Here is a 14,233-nt window from a genome sequence, read left to right as displayed (position 1 = left end):
ATATTCGTCGTAGACACTTAGAGTTCAAAGAAGATGATAGGGTGTTCTTGAAGGTATCTCCCATGAAGGGGATCATGCAGTTTGGAAAGAAAGGAAAATTAAGTCCAAGGTATGTCGGGCCGTATAGAATCATTCAAAGGATAGGTCAGGTGGCGTGCAAGCTAGAACTACAACCTGAGATGTCATTAGTACACCCGGTATTCCATGTGTCCATATTGAAGAAGGTAGTTGGAGATCCGTCTGCTATTGTGCCCGTTGAGACTATCGAGGTTAGTGAAGAATTGTCATATGAATAAATTCCATTGCTATTCTTGATAGGCAGGTCCGAAAGTTGAGAAACAAAGAAATTGCATCCGTGAAGGTGTTATGGCGAAACCAACAAGTCGAAGAAGCTACTTGGGAAGCCGAGAATGAAATGAAAGAAAAGTACCCTTATTTGTTTGAATAGCCATGTAATAGTTCTATGAAGTTGTTTCCCCTAAAGTTTGTATCACTTGTTCGGCTAATATAAAGACACTCCTTTTTAGCTATATGTCCCCCATGAGGCTTTGGTTGGTGTTATTTTGCACTTTGTTGTGTCATTTAATTCTATATATGTTGTTAAGGTGTGTTTCGGGGGCTTCTGACAGGTGGATAGGCCTAACTACAAAGGAAACTCTGGCGAAAGTTTCAGAAAGTTAGGAAGTTAGGAAAATTTGGGGCTGATGGTATGTGGCATAACTGAAACTGTGTTAAGTGAACCTTGATCCTCATTCGAGGACGAATGATCTTAAGTGGGGGAAGATGTGAGGACCCGTAAAAAATTTTGGACTTAAGAGGGGGAGGATCCTCATTGCTTTTTGGACTGAACAGAACCCTACGGACTTAGAGAAAAATGTTTCGCAGAAGAAAGCATTTTTGCGGCCTATTATGCGGCCGCATAATCACTCTGTGGACCACATAATGGCCGTATAATCGATATGCGGACCGCATATCGGTCACATATTTTCCTCTTGGGTTTCTGCGGAGGGAGTTTTGCTGTGCATTATGCGACAGCAGAACAAGTATGCGGACCGCATACTGGTCGCATACCTGAGCCGAAAGTTTAGGCCCCTGAGGGCCATTTTTGCGGTCACTTTGCGGACCGCATAACCATTATGCGGTCGCATATGCGACCGCAGACCTGTGTCGAGGCACCATTTTTCTTAATTTAAAACCCGACCCCCATTCCGTTAAAATACACCTTAGGTCTATTTTGAGCTCATTTTTTGATGTTTCTAGCGTGAGAGAGAGAGGGTTCAAGAGGGAGGGCCTAAGTTTTCATCAAATTGATATTCAATCATCACTTGAAGATTTGGAAATATTCAAGTAGAGCACCAATTCTTCATCCAATAGGGTAAGACTTCATCACCCCAGCTCTTAATTTCAAACATAGCTATAATAGAGTACTATTGTGATACTTCATGGGTATAAGGATGGTTTATCTTGCATGCATGTATGATAAAGAGTGGGGGGGGGGGGAAGTGAGCTAGAACCATGAACGTTTTCCTAATTTTGGGTTCAATTTGTATATTAATAAAATAGATTGTGGTTGCTAAGGGTTCCGAAAAATTGTAGAGTCTAAAGAAGTGAAATTGAGGTATATATGGCTAACTCTCTTCTTCCTAGAATCGAACTCCTGGTGTCCGAATAATGGGTGTAAGTTCTAACTTGATCATACTAGAATTGTTTGCCTTAGTGTGTTGGATTGAAAGATTCATGTTCCCTAATTGTTTTAGATGGTTACCATGTCATCATGTTATTTGAGAATGTAATTATGTTATTTCCAAGCTCCATCCCTTATGTGTGCAATGCCTTATGTGATGGTACTTATCGACATGAATGATGATGTTATTTGAATGGATAAAAGGAGAAAAGACTTGAATTGTAAAATGTTCCCAAGTGCCAAGCCCTACTTAATAAATGAGGTTGTTTGTGCCATATAATGAAAGATAAGAAAGAAATGTGAATTGAGTGAATAATTGAAAGAGGTTATGTCTCAAGTGAGATGGCTTAGCCAATCGGGCCGAGATCGGATGCCATGTTGTACACATGGTGGCATTTGTGTTGGAATTATTGATTTACATTGTGGATATGGATATGTCTCACTTGAGATGGCTTAGCCGGTCAGGCCGAGACCGGACTCCGTGTAAAATCACGGTGGCATTGTGAGTTGTGGCCTTGGCACTAAAGATTATTAATCTAAAAAGATGGAAAGATTGGATTGGAAACTATGTGACCCTTACTTGGTGTTTTCTTTGTATTTCTATGAAATTCTTATTGATTATTATGACTGTCTTCTCTTGGTTTCGCTGTTCATTCTACTAAGATTGATGTTTGCCTTACATACTAGTACTATTCGACAGTGCTAGCGTCCCTTTTCCTAGGGGCGCTACATCTTTGAATGGATGTAGGCAGTTCCATCGCAGATAGTGTCGATCCCAGATAGGTGGTGCTCTCTTTCTCTCCCCACAGCAGTCTTGGTAAGCCCCATTCCTCCCAGGGGTCATGTAGTCCTTCTTTTGTATAAGTTTTCATATTTAGAGGTATAGCCGGGGCCTTGTTGTTGGCATTGTCATGTTGCTCTTTCGTACTCTTAGAGGCTCCGTAGACGTTTATGTGGGTCATGTATGTATGTTGGGGTGGTCGTTGGATCGAGTTGTATTTTGGAAACTCAACTATGGTATAATGTATATAATGATAAATGGACCAGCAACGTTTATATATTTATATAACTGACCTCTCCCCTATTTTACAAATGGTGATGTGATCCTTATTTTTTTGGATTATGAATGAGTCAGGTAGGAAAGGTTTAATAGGCTTGCTCGACCGGGTCCACTCGGTTGAGCGCCGGCCACGCTCCCCGAGGTTGGGGCGTGACCGCGACTACCCTACCTCAGAATCTGTATACTAATCAGCCACTCTTACTTCGATTAAACCATCTTCTTTAAGCAACTTCTCAACCTCTACTTCTCCTAATTGACCTGCTAGTACTTCAACTACCGCGAAACACTTTCCGTCATGTCTTCCCTCATAATTTGATGCCCAACTGTTGCATCAAATCAAAATGCATCTCTGTAGCACATGAACCAATAAATTGTGATCGACCCTAAGCTTCTTCGAAGATCATCTTTCTCGAGCCATCAACATTATAAATACCCATTCGATTCTGAACCGCTGTACACAACTATCTTTGGCAACCGCCCCTCAAGCACCATTTCACAACACCCTGTCCTGAAGGCAAATTCCAAAAAAACTGTAACATCGGTGGACCATAATGCGTTCAAACAAGGACGGCGACACAACATCACAATGAAAATTCGACCATGCTCACAAATACCAAGTCTTGTTACTTTAACAACAAAACTTGGACATCTATAGTCCGACTTCCTTTCCTCCACTGGAATTAATTACTGAACCCCTTAATCATGTACTGAAAAATCCTCTCTTCGAGCCATTCTTCGCCTCAACACATAACGAGCACCTTACCATTACACCAATATTGTGCGATAACAACGCATAGCCATCGTAGCAACCCGTGCACAGTCTCGAAATCATAAAAAAAAAATATAGATACTGAGTTGGAATAAAAGAACATTCAAATCATCTTAACACATCTCGCAATTATATCATACTCATCACAAAACCATTCCACCGCTCATCGAGCCACAAATTCCACTCGTAGGGACATTATCGGACATATGAGTCCAAATGTACAGGTTACAACTGAAGCTGCCGAGCCTAAGCTGCGGTCTAAACCCAACCTCAAGTCCTCCAGACTGGCCCATCACCAAAATACAGAATACACATCTTGAACCTCGTTCATAGAATCCCAAGCCGGCGATGCACAGCTGGTATCGAGCGCTCACATGTGCATACGAAATGAGTGGAACGAATTCAAAGAGTTATGTTTCAAGCTGAATCAATTCCGCATGATAGAATACAAGAAAGTAAAATTATCCTAAGGGTTCGGCAGCCTCTCAAAGATAAGTACAGACGTCTCCATACCGATCCGCAAGACTCTACTAAACCTCATCATGACTCGTGAGACCTATGTTACCTAGGGATCTAATACCAACTTATCACGACCCAAAATCCTAACCTGTCGTGATGGCGCCTATCTCGATACTAGGCAAGCCGACAATCGCAATAAACCACAATTTCGTAAAGTTTGAAAAACATAATAATTAGAGTTTAATAAAAGGCCTCACAATTTCCGATACAAACACTCCCAAAATCTGGTGTCACTGAGTACATGAGCATCTAATATGAATACAAATTTGAAAATATGGTCTATAATAGTCTAAGATCAAATACAGTAAATAAGGAGAAAGGGAAGAAGAGACAAGGTCTGCGAAACACGGCAACTACCTCAAAATCTCCAAAAAAATCAACTGCACGAAAGAATCAACACCCGCTATGTCCGGGAACACCTGGATCTGCACACGAAGTGTAGGGTATAGTATGAGCACAACCAACTCAATAAGTAACAATAATAAATAAGGAACTTAAGATAGTGACGAGCTACACAATTATAGTTTATTTTCAGCAATTCCGGCAAAGAATAGACCTCCTTTCAAATCCAGCATTTTAAGTCAAATCAATTCTATACAGTTCAAGTTCATGTATTTCGGATATAAAATCTTTCAGAAAATATCACAACAATGACAGATAGCAACTAAGTGCAACAACAAATGAAAATCAAGTAAAGCCTCTCAGGACAACAATCACTCACTGGGCTCCCAACCCTCATCACTCACACTCAATGGGTACCCGCGCTCACTGGGGGTGTACAGACTCCGGAGGGGCTCCTACAGCTCAAGCGCTATAATCCGCATGGACAACTCACGCGCTGCATGAACAACTCACGTGCTATAGTATCAATATCTGGATCCGCACGGACAACTCACGTGCTATAGTATAATATCTGGATCCACACGGACAACTCACGTGCTGCACGGATAACTCACGTGCTATAATATAATATCTCACAATTAGGCCCTTGGCCTCGCTCAATCATAAATTTCTCCAGTCTCTCGGGCTCTCACCAGTCATGAAATCAGCCCAAACAACAATGATAGGATGCATCAATAATGAACAATAGAGACTGGGATAAAATAATCAAGTAAACTGTGACTGAGTACAAAAACAGCAATTAAGCAGATAGTTCAACATGTACACGACCTTTGTGGGTCCCAACAGTACCAACATATAGTCTAAACATGGTTTCTAACATGACTTACAGTCAAATTTCCACAACACATAGAGAGCACATAGCTAACAACAAGTTATTCAACTTTACAGTTTCCACGGGACGGACCAAGTCACAATCCCCTCGGTGCACGCCCATTCGCCCGTAACCAAGCATGTGCATCACCTCCAAAATAATCACATGATACAAAGTCCGGGGTTTCATACCCTCAAGACCAGATTTATAACTATTACTTACCACAAACCGTGAAATTCTTATTCCGCTAAGCCTTTGCCTCATGAATTGGCCTCCAAACGCCTCGAATCTAGTCACAAATAATTCAATTCAGTCAATAAAATTTATTGAAATTAATTCCACAAGAAAATGCAAGTTTTCCATAAAAAATCTGAAATTTAGCTCAAAATCACACATGGGGCCCACATCTCGAAATCCGACGAAACTCCAAACATTCAACAACCTATCCAATTGCAAGTTCAACCATACTAATTTCACTCAATTCCGACTCCAAATCGATGTTCAAAACTCAAAAATTCATTTTATGAAATTATAGAAATTTCTTTCCATTTCTCTTGAAGATTTGATAATCTTACACCAAAAATTAAGATTAATTCATGAAATATAATCCCAAGGGAGTCAAGAACACTTAGCTCAAAGTTGTGTGAAAACATTCCTCTCCTAAATCGCCCAAGCCGAGCTCCAAAATCCTAAAATGGTAAAAAATAACGAAAACCCGAACTTAAAGGGTTCTGTCCAACACTTTCGCAGAAGCAGTCAAGAGGTCGCACCTGTGACCCTCGCTTCTGTGGAAACATCTTGCTTCTGCGAGAACAGCTTGGCCAGCCATGATCGCTTCTGCGATGCCTAGGACCACACATGCGGTCGCGCTTTTGCGCAACAGGCACCGCACCTGCGAAGACCCTCGCTTATGCATGTGTATTGTCGCTTCTGCGACCATCGCACCTGCGAGCCCTTTTCCGCAGGTGCGATCACACCAAAACCAGCAAATCTTCAGAAATTCTTCAACTTCGAACTTTGGTCCGTTAACCCCCCGAAATCAACCCGAGGCCCCCGGGACCTCAACCAAACATACCAACAAGTCTTATATCCCAACACGAATTTAGTCGAATCCTCAAACCATCTCAAACAACAGCAAAAACACGAATTACACACGGATTCAAGCGTAATGAACTTTGAAACTTCAACTTACACAACCGATGCCGAAACCTATCAAACTACGTCCGATTGACTTCAAATTTTGCACACAAGTCACATTTCACATTACGGACCTATTCCAATTTCTAAAATCTTATTTCGACCCCGATATCAAAAAGTCAACCCCTCGGTCAAACTTCCCAAAATTCAACTTTCGCCATTTCAAGCCTAATTCCACTACGGATGTTACGACCCAAAAATCCCACCACAGGCGTCGTGATGGCACCTAGTCTCTAAGACTAGGTAAGATGATTTCAATTACATTTTTGGAGCTATTTTATTTTTAATTAAATAAGTAACCAAAACTAACAGTGGAACAAATATGAATGTACAACCTCCTAAGACTGGTAGTACTAAGTCACGAACTCTAACTGAATATATAGAATGATCACGAGGACCGAATATACAATACTGTTTGATTAAAATTAACAGTACAATGAAATGAAAAGACTCCAAGGGACTGCGACGACCAAGCAGCTCTACCTTGAATCCTTACGATCCCGCTTTAATTCTTCTCAAGTCCGATATCTCCAATACCTGGCTCTGCACAAATATGTACAGAAGTGTAGTATGAGTACACCACAGTCAGTACCTAATAAGTATCAAGACTAACCTCAATCGAGTAGAGACGAGGTACAGTCAAGACACTCACTAGTCTAATAACTGTGCAATATAATATACAAAATAATAGGAGACAAATAATAATAATAATAAGGGCAGGATAAAACAACTTGTGATATACACAACAGACAACAAGAATACCATTAATATTACTCAACAATTAATAAACACAATTACACCCAATTAAATCAAGTCCTTCAAATAAATGTCTTTCACATATAATTCTTCCAGATAACTCTCTTTCAAATATAATTTTCTCAAATAATTATTTTTCAAATATAATTCTTTCAATAAATATTTTCAAATATAATTTCCTCAAATAAATATCTTTCAAATACAATTCTTTCATACAATACTTTCTAAGTAAAAATCCTTCAAAATAAATATTTTGTATATAATTCTTTCAATTAAAAAGTCACCATGTGACACCTCATTTCATAATCATAAAAATATGGGTCTCGCTTTTTTTTTTTCATATTTCCACAGCACCTCGTGCCCATAATTAAATCATCATATTTCTCCGGCACCTCGTGCCCTCGTTTCATATCTCAACTGCACGGACAATTCACATGCCAGTTATCATTATCATTTCATCACAGCACCTCGTGCCCACATTTCATATCACAACAGCACGGACAATTCACGTGCCAAATATCCTCATTATTTACTCACGGCACCTCGTGCCCATATTTTATTTTATAAACCACCTGGCAATAGCCACAGCCTCTCGATTTCAACATAAATCAGATCGTTATCAATTTACCAACAACAAGACAAATTGCACAAGGTATAAAAGTAAACACAAGAAAATCACAACATCACATGAAAATTATCAACACCACAACCCCACATCATCACATATCGTCCCTGACAATAGCCACCCGTATCGCTCCTATTGCCACCCTTATCACTCCTATAGCCACCCTTATCGCTCCGCCCAGACAATACCAATAGCCACCCTTATCGCTCCTATTGCCACCCTTATCGATCCTATAGCCAGCCTTATCGCTCCTATAGCCACCCTTATCGCTCCGCCCAGACAATATTCCAACAAACACAACAGTGAAATGCCACCCTTATCTCCCCAAAATAACAACTCACACAACACAACAATTTACACGGAAAATTATCACACCAACATAACAAAATCAATTCATATCACAATTTTCCCAATGGCCACAACCAAATTCCAAAGCTACAACCAAGTCAATTAATTTCACAACAAATAGCCAAAAGCTCCACACAATGTGTACAACGCCCAAAAACAATCAATAGAGATAGAAATTACTCAACATAAAGACAAGTATTCATTAAATTCAAATTTTCAATAATTATATAAATACTTCTTCTTAAGCTCATTTAATTAATTATTTGCAGAGGGAAAATCCATAATGAAATTAAATTCCAATAATTATCAAACCAACAAATTCACGAAATTACATAAATAATCAAGTAACAATCACATCAAATTGTCATATAACAACAGATTCGACAACAACAAGGATTTAGGCACAACAATTAGATGATTAAATATATACCAACAATTACCCAATTTACCATACAATATGCTCAGGACTTTAACTTAATAAATTTTACACATATAAGTCGAGTACGAACTCGTCACCTCGCGTACACGGCTTTTCATATTTCACAAATGGCACATAAGACTCGATGCCTAAGGGGTGATTCCCCCACTCGAGGTTAAGCAAGACACTTACCTTTTTGAAGTTAGGCCGATATTCCAAAATAGCCTTCTTGCTTGAATTGACCTCCGGACAGCTCAAATCTATCCAAATTAATTGTATAACTTCATTAAAATTCATCGGAAATAATTCCAGATAATAATACGGCGACTTAAAAATTTATTCCAAAAAGTCAACAAAAGTCAACATGGGGCCCGCCCCTCGGAACCCGATATAATTTTCATGAAATCCGAACACTCATTCCGATACGAGTTCAACCATACCAATTTTATCGAATTTCAATAACAAATCGAACTCCAAATCTTAAATTTAAACCAAGAGGGTTTTCTAAATTTTTCAAGCCAATTCACTAATTTAGTGATAAAAACAACAATAGATTCATGTAATTTAAACAAAATCAAGTTAGGAATTCTTAACTCAATATTTTCCTTGAAAAACTCTCAAAATATCGCCTCACACGAGCTTCCTTGGTCCAAAAATGGAAGAATGACACAAATTTGGACTTTATTCTACTGCCCAGGGGTTTGTTCTTGGCGTTCGCGAGACTCCCCTCGCTTTCGCGAAGAAGAAATTCTTCAAAAGTCATTTTCAAACTCTTCTCAGACAGCCTCTAGTATAAGGGTCATAACCTTTTGTACAAAACTCCAAATAATGAATGGTTTTACTTTCTGAAAACTAGACTCCAAGGGATATAACTTTTATGTGTTGCTCATCTCCCAATTCTTTATAGAATTTGAGATATAATCTTCCAAAATCAGCCTTGTGCAATAGAGATTTCCAAACTCTTCCCGAATAGCCTAGAGTGTATCCACCATAACGTTTTGTACGCAACTCCAAATGACAAATATTTTACCTTTATGAAAACTAGATACAAAGGGCTACAACTTTCATTTTTGGATTATCTCCAAATTCCTTATAGATTATGAGATATCAGCCTCTAAAGTTAGACGACGAACAGCAAAATTTCCTTCTTCGCGAACATGAGAACCTCTTCGCGAACGCGGAGAACAAATTCCTAACAGCAAAATCCTTCTTCGCGAACGCGAGAGGCTCCTCGCGAACATGAAGAACAACACCAGAACCAACAACCAGCAGCATCAAAACACCCAAACTTGGTCCGGAACCACCCCGAATCAAACCCGAGGCCCCCGGGACCCTGTCCAATCGTACCAAACAGTCCCAATACATAACATGAACCTACTCGAGGCCTCAAATCACATCAAACAACATCAAAGCCACGAATCATTCCTCAATTCAAGCCTAATGAACTTTGAAATTTCAAATTCTATATCTTGTGCTGAAACACATTAAACCAATCTGAAATGACTTCAAATTTTGCACACAAGTCATAATTGACATAACGAAGCAATTCCAATTTCCAGAATCGGATTCCGGCCCCGATATTAAAAAGTCAACCCCCGGTCAAACTTCCCAAAAATTCATCTTTCGCCATTTCAAGCCAAATTCCTCTACGGACCTCCAAATAATTTTCCGGACATGCTCTTAAGTCCATAATCACCATACGAAGCTATTGACATCATCAAAATTCCATTCCGGAGTCGTCTTCACACAGTTCCGACTACGGTAAAAATCCTAAGACTTAAGCTTCCATTTCTCTTGAAGATTTGATAATCTTACACCAAAAATTAAGATTAATTCATGAAATATAATCCCAAGGGAGTCAAGAACACTTAGCTCAAAGTTGTGTGAAAACATTCCTCTCCTAAATCGCCCAAGCCGAGCTCCAAAATCCAAAAATGGTGAAAAATAGCGAAACCCCGAACGTAAAGGGTTCTGTCCAACACTTTCGCAGAAGCGGTCAAGAGGTCGCACCTGTGACCCTCGCTTCTGCGGAAACATCTTGCTTCTGCGAGAACAGCATGGCCAGCCATGATCGCTTCTGCGATGCCTAGGACCGCACCTGCGGTCGCGCTTTTGCGCAACATGCACCGCACCTGCGAAGACCCTCGCTTATGCATGTGTATTGTCGCTTCTGCGACCATCGCACCTGCGAGCCCTTTTCTGCAGGTGCGATCACACCAGAACCAGCAAATCTTCAGAAATTCTTTAACTTCGAACTTTGGTCCGTTAACCCCCCGAAATCAACCCGAGGCCCCCGGGACCTCAACCAAATATACCAACAAGTCTTATATCCCAATACGAATTTAGTCGAATCCTCAAACCATCTCAAACAACAGCAAAAACACGAATTACACACGGATTCAAGCGTAATAAACTTTGAAACTTCAACTTACACAACCGATGCCAAAACCTATCAAACTACGTCCGATTGACCTCAAATTTTGCACACAAGTCACATTTCACATTACAGACCTATTCCAATTTCCAAAATCGTATTTTGACCCCGATATCAAAAAGTCAACCCCTCGGTCAAACTTCCCAAAATTCAACTTTCGTCATTTCAAGCCTAATTCCACTACGGATGTTACAACCCAAAAATCCCACCACAGTCGTCGTGATGGCACCTAGTCTCTAAGACTAGGTAAGATGATTTCAATTACATTTTTGGAGCTATTTTATTTTTAATTAAATAAGTAACCAAAACTAACAGTGGAATAAATATGAATGTACAACCTCCTAAGACTGGTAGTACTAAGTCACGAACTCTAACTGAATATATAGAATGATCACGAGGACCGAATATACAATACTGTTTGATTAAAATTAACAGTACAATGAAATAAAAAGACTCCAAGGGACTGCGACGACCAAGCAGCTCTACCTTGAATCCTTACGATCCCGCTTTAACTCTTCTCAAGTCCGATGTCTCCAATACCTGGCTCTGCACAAATATATGCAGAAGTGTAGTATGAGTACACCACGGTCAGTACCTAATAAGTATCAAGACTAACCTCAATCGAGTAGAGACGAGGTACAGTCAAGACACTCACTAGTCTAATAACTGTGCAATATAATATACAAAATAATAGGAGACAAATAATAATAATAATAATAAGGGCAGGATAAAATAACTTGTGATATACACAACAGACAATAAGAATACCATTAATATTACTCAACAATTAATAAACACAATTACACCCAATTAAATCAAGTCCTTCAAATAAATGTCTTTCACATATAATTCTTCCAGATAACTCTCTTTCAAATATAATTTTCTTAAATAATTATTTTTCAAATATAATTCTTTCAATAAATATTTTCAAATATAATTTCCTCAAATAAATATCTTTCAAATACAATTCTTTCATACAATACTTTCTAAGTAAAAATCCTTCAAAATAAATATTTTGTATATAATTCTTTCAATTAAAAAGTCACCATGTGACACCTCATTTCATAATCATAAAAATATGGGTCTCGCTTTTTTTTTTTCATATTTCCACAGCACCTCGTGCCCATAATTAAATCATCATATTTCTCCGGCACCTCGTGCCCTCGTTTCATATCTCAACTGCACGGACAATTCACATGCCAGTTATCATTATCATTTCATCACAGCACCTCGTGCCCACATTTCATATCACAACAGCACGGACAATTCATGTGCCAGATATCCTCATTATTTACTCACGGCACCTCGTGCCCACATTTCATTTTATAAACCACCTGGCAATAGCCACAGGCTCTCGATTTCAACATAAATCAGATCGTTATCAATTTACCAACAACAAGACAAATTGCACAAGGTATAAAAGTAAACACAAGAAAATCACAACATCACATGAAAATTATCAACACCACAACCCCACATCATCACATATCGTTCCTGACAATAGCCACCCGTATCGCTCCTATTGCCACCCTTATCACTCCTATAGCCACCCTTATCGCTCCGCCCAGACAATACCAATAGCCACCCTTATCGCTCCTATTTCCACCCTTATCGCTCCTATAGCCACCCTATCGCTCCGCCCAGACAATATTCCAACAAACACAACAGTGAAATGCCACCTTTATCTCCCCAAAATAACAACTCACACAACACAACAATTTACACAGGAAATTATCACACCAACATAACAAAATCAATTCATATCACAATTTTCCCAATGGCCACAACCAAATTCCAAAGCTACAACCAAGTCAATTAATTTCACAACAAATAGCCAAAAGCTCCACACAATGTGTACAACGCCCAAAAACAATCAATAGAGATAGAAATTACTCAACATAAAGCAAAGTATTCATTAAATTCAAATTTTCAATAATTATATAAACACTTCTTCTTAAGCTCATTTAATTAATTATTTGCAGAGGGAAAATCCATAATGAAATTAAATTCCAATAATTATCAAACCAACAAATTCACGGAATTACATAAATAATCAAGTAACAATCACATCAAATTGTCATATAACAACAGATTCGACAACAACAAGGATTTAGGCACGACAATTAGATGATTAAATATATACCAACAATTACCCAATTTAACATACAATATGCTCAGGACTTTAACTCAATAAATTTTACACATATAAGTCGAGTACGTACTCGTCACCTCGCGTACACGTCTTTTCATATTTCACAAATGGCACATAAGACTCGATGCCTAAGGGGTGATTCCCCCACTCGAGGTTAAGCAAGACACTTACCTTTTTGAAGTTAGGCCGATATTCCAAAATAGCCTTCTTGCTTGAATTGACCTCCGGACAGCTCAAATCTATCCAAATTAATTGTATAACTTCATTAAAATTCATCGGAAACAATTCCAGATAATAATACGTCGACTTAAAAATTTATTCCAAAAAGTCAACAAAAGTCAACATGGGGCCCACCCCTCGGAACCCGATATAATTTTCATGAAATCCGAACACTCATTCCGATACGAGTTCAACCATATCAATTTTATCGAATTTCAATAACAAATCGAACTCCAAATCTTAAATTTAAACCAAGAGGGTTTTCTAAATTTTTCAAGCCAATTCACTAATTTAGTGATAAAAACAACAATAGATTCATGTAATTTAAACAAAATCAAGTTAGGAATTCTTAACTCAATATTTTCCTTGAAAAACTCTCAAAATATCGCCTCACACGAGCTTCCTTGGTCCAAAAATGGAAGAATGACACAAATTTGGACTTTATTCTACTGCCCAGGGGTTTGTTCTTGGCGTTCGCGAGACTCCCCTCGCTTTCGCGAAGAAGAAATTCTTCAAAAGTCATTTTCAAACTCTTCTCAGACAGCCTCTAGTATAAGGGTCATAACCTTTTGTACAAAACTCCAAATGATGAATGGTTTTACTTTCTGAAAACTAGACTCCAAGGGATATAACTTTTATGTGTTGCTCATCTCCCAATTCTTTATAGAATTTGAGATATAATCTTCCAAAATTAGCCCTGTGCAACAGAGATTTTCAAACTCTTCCCGAATAGCCTAGAGTGTATCCACCATAACGTTTTGTACGCAACTCCAAATGACAAATATTTTACCTTTATGAAAACTAAATACAAAGGGCTACAACTTTCATTTTTGGATTAT

Source organism: Nicotiana tomentosiformis, chromosome 2, assembly GCF_000390325.3.
Source record: "Nicotiana tomentosiformis chromosome 2, ASM39032v3, whole genome shotgun sequence".
Classification (NCBI taxonomy): Eukaryota; Viridiplantae; Streptophyta; class Magnoliopsida; order Solanales; family Solanaceae; genus Nicotiana; species Nicotiana tomentosiformis.
The sequence above is the reverse complement of the archived record's forward strand: the minus strand, read 5'-3'. Positions refer to the sequence as shown.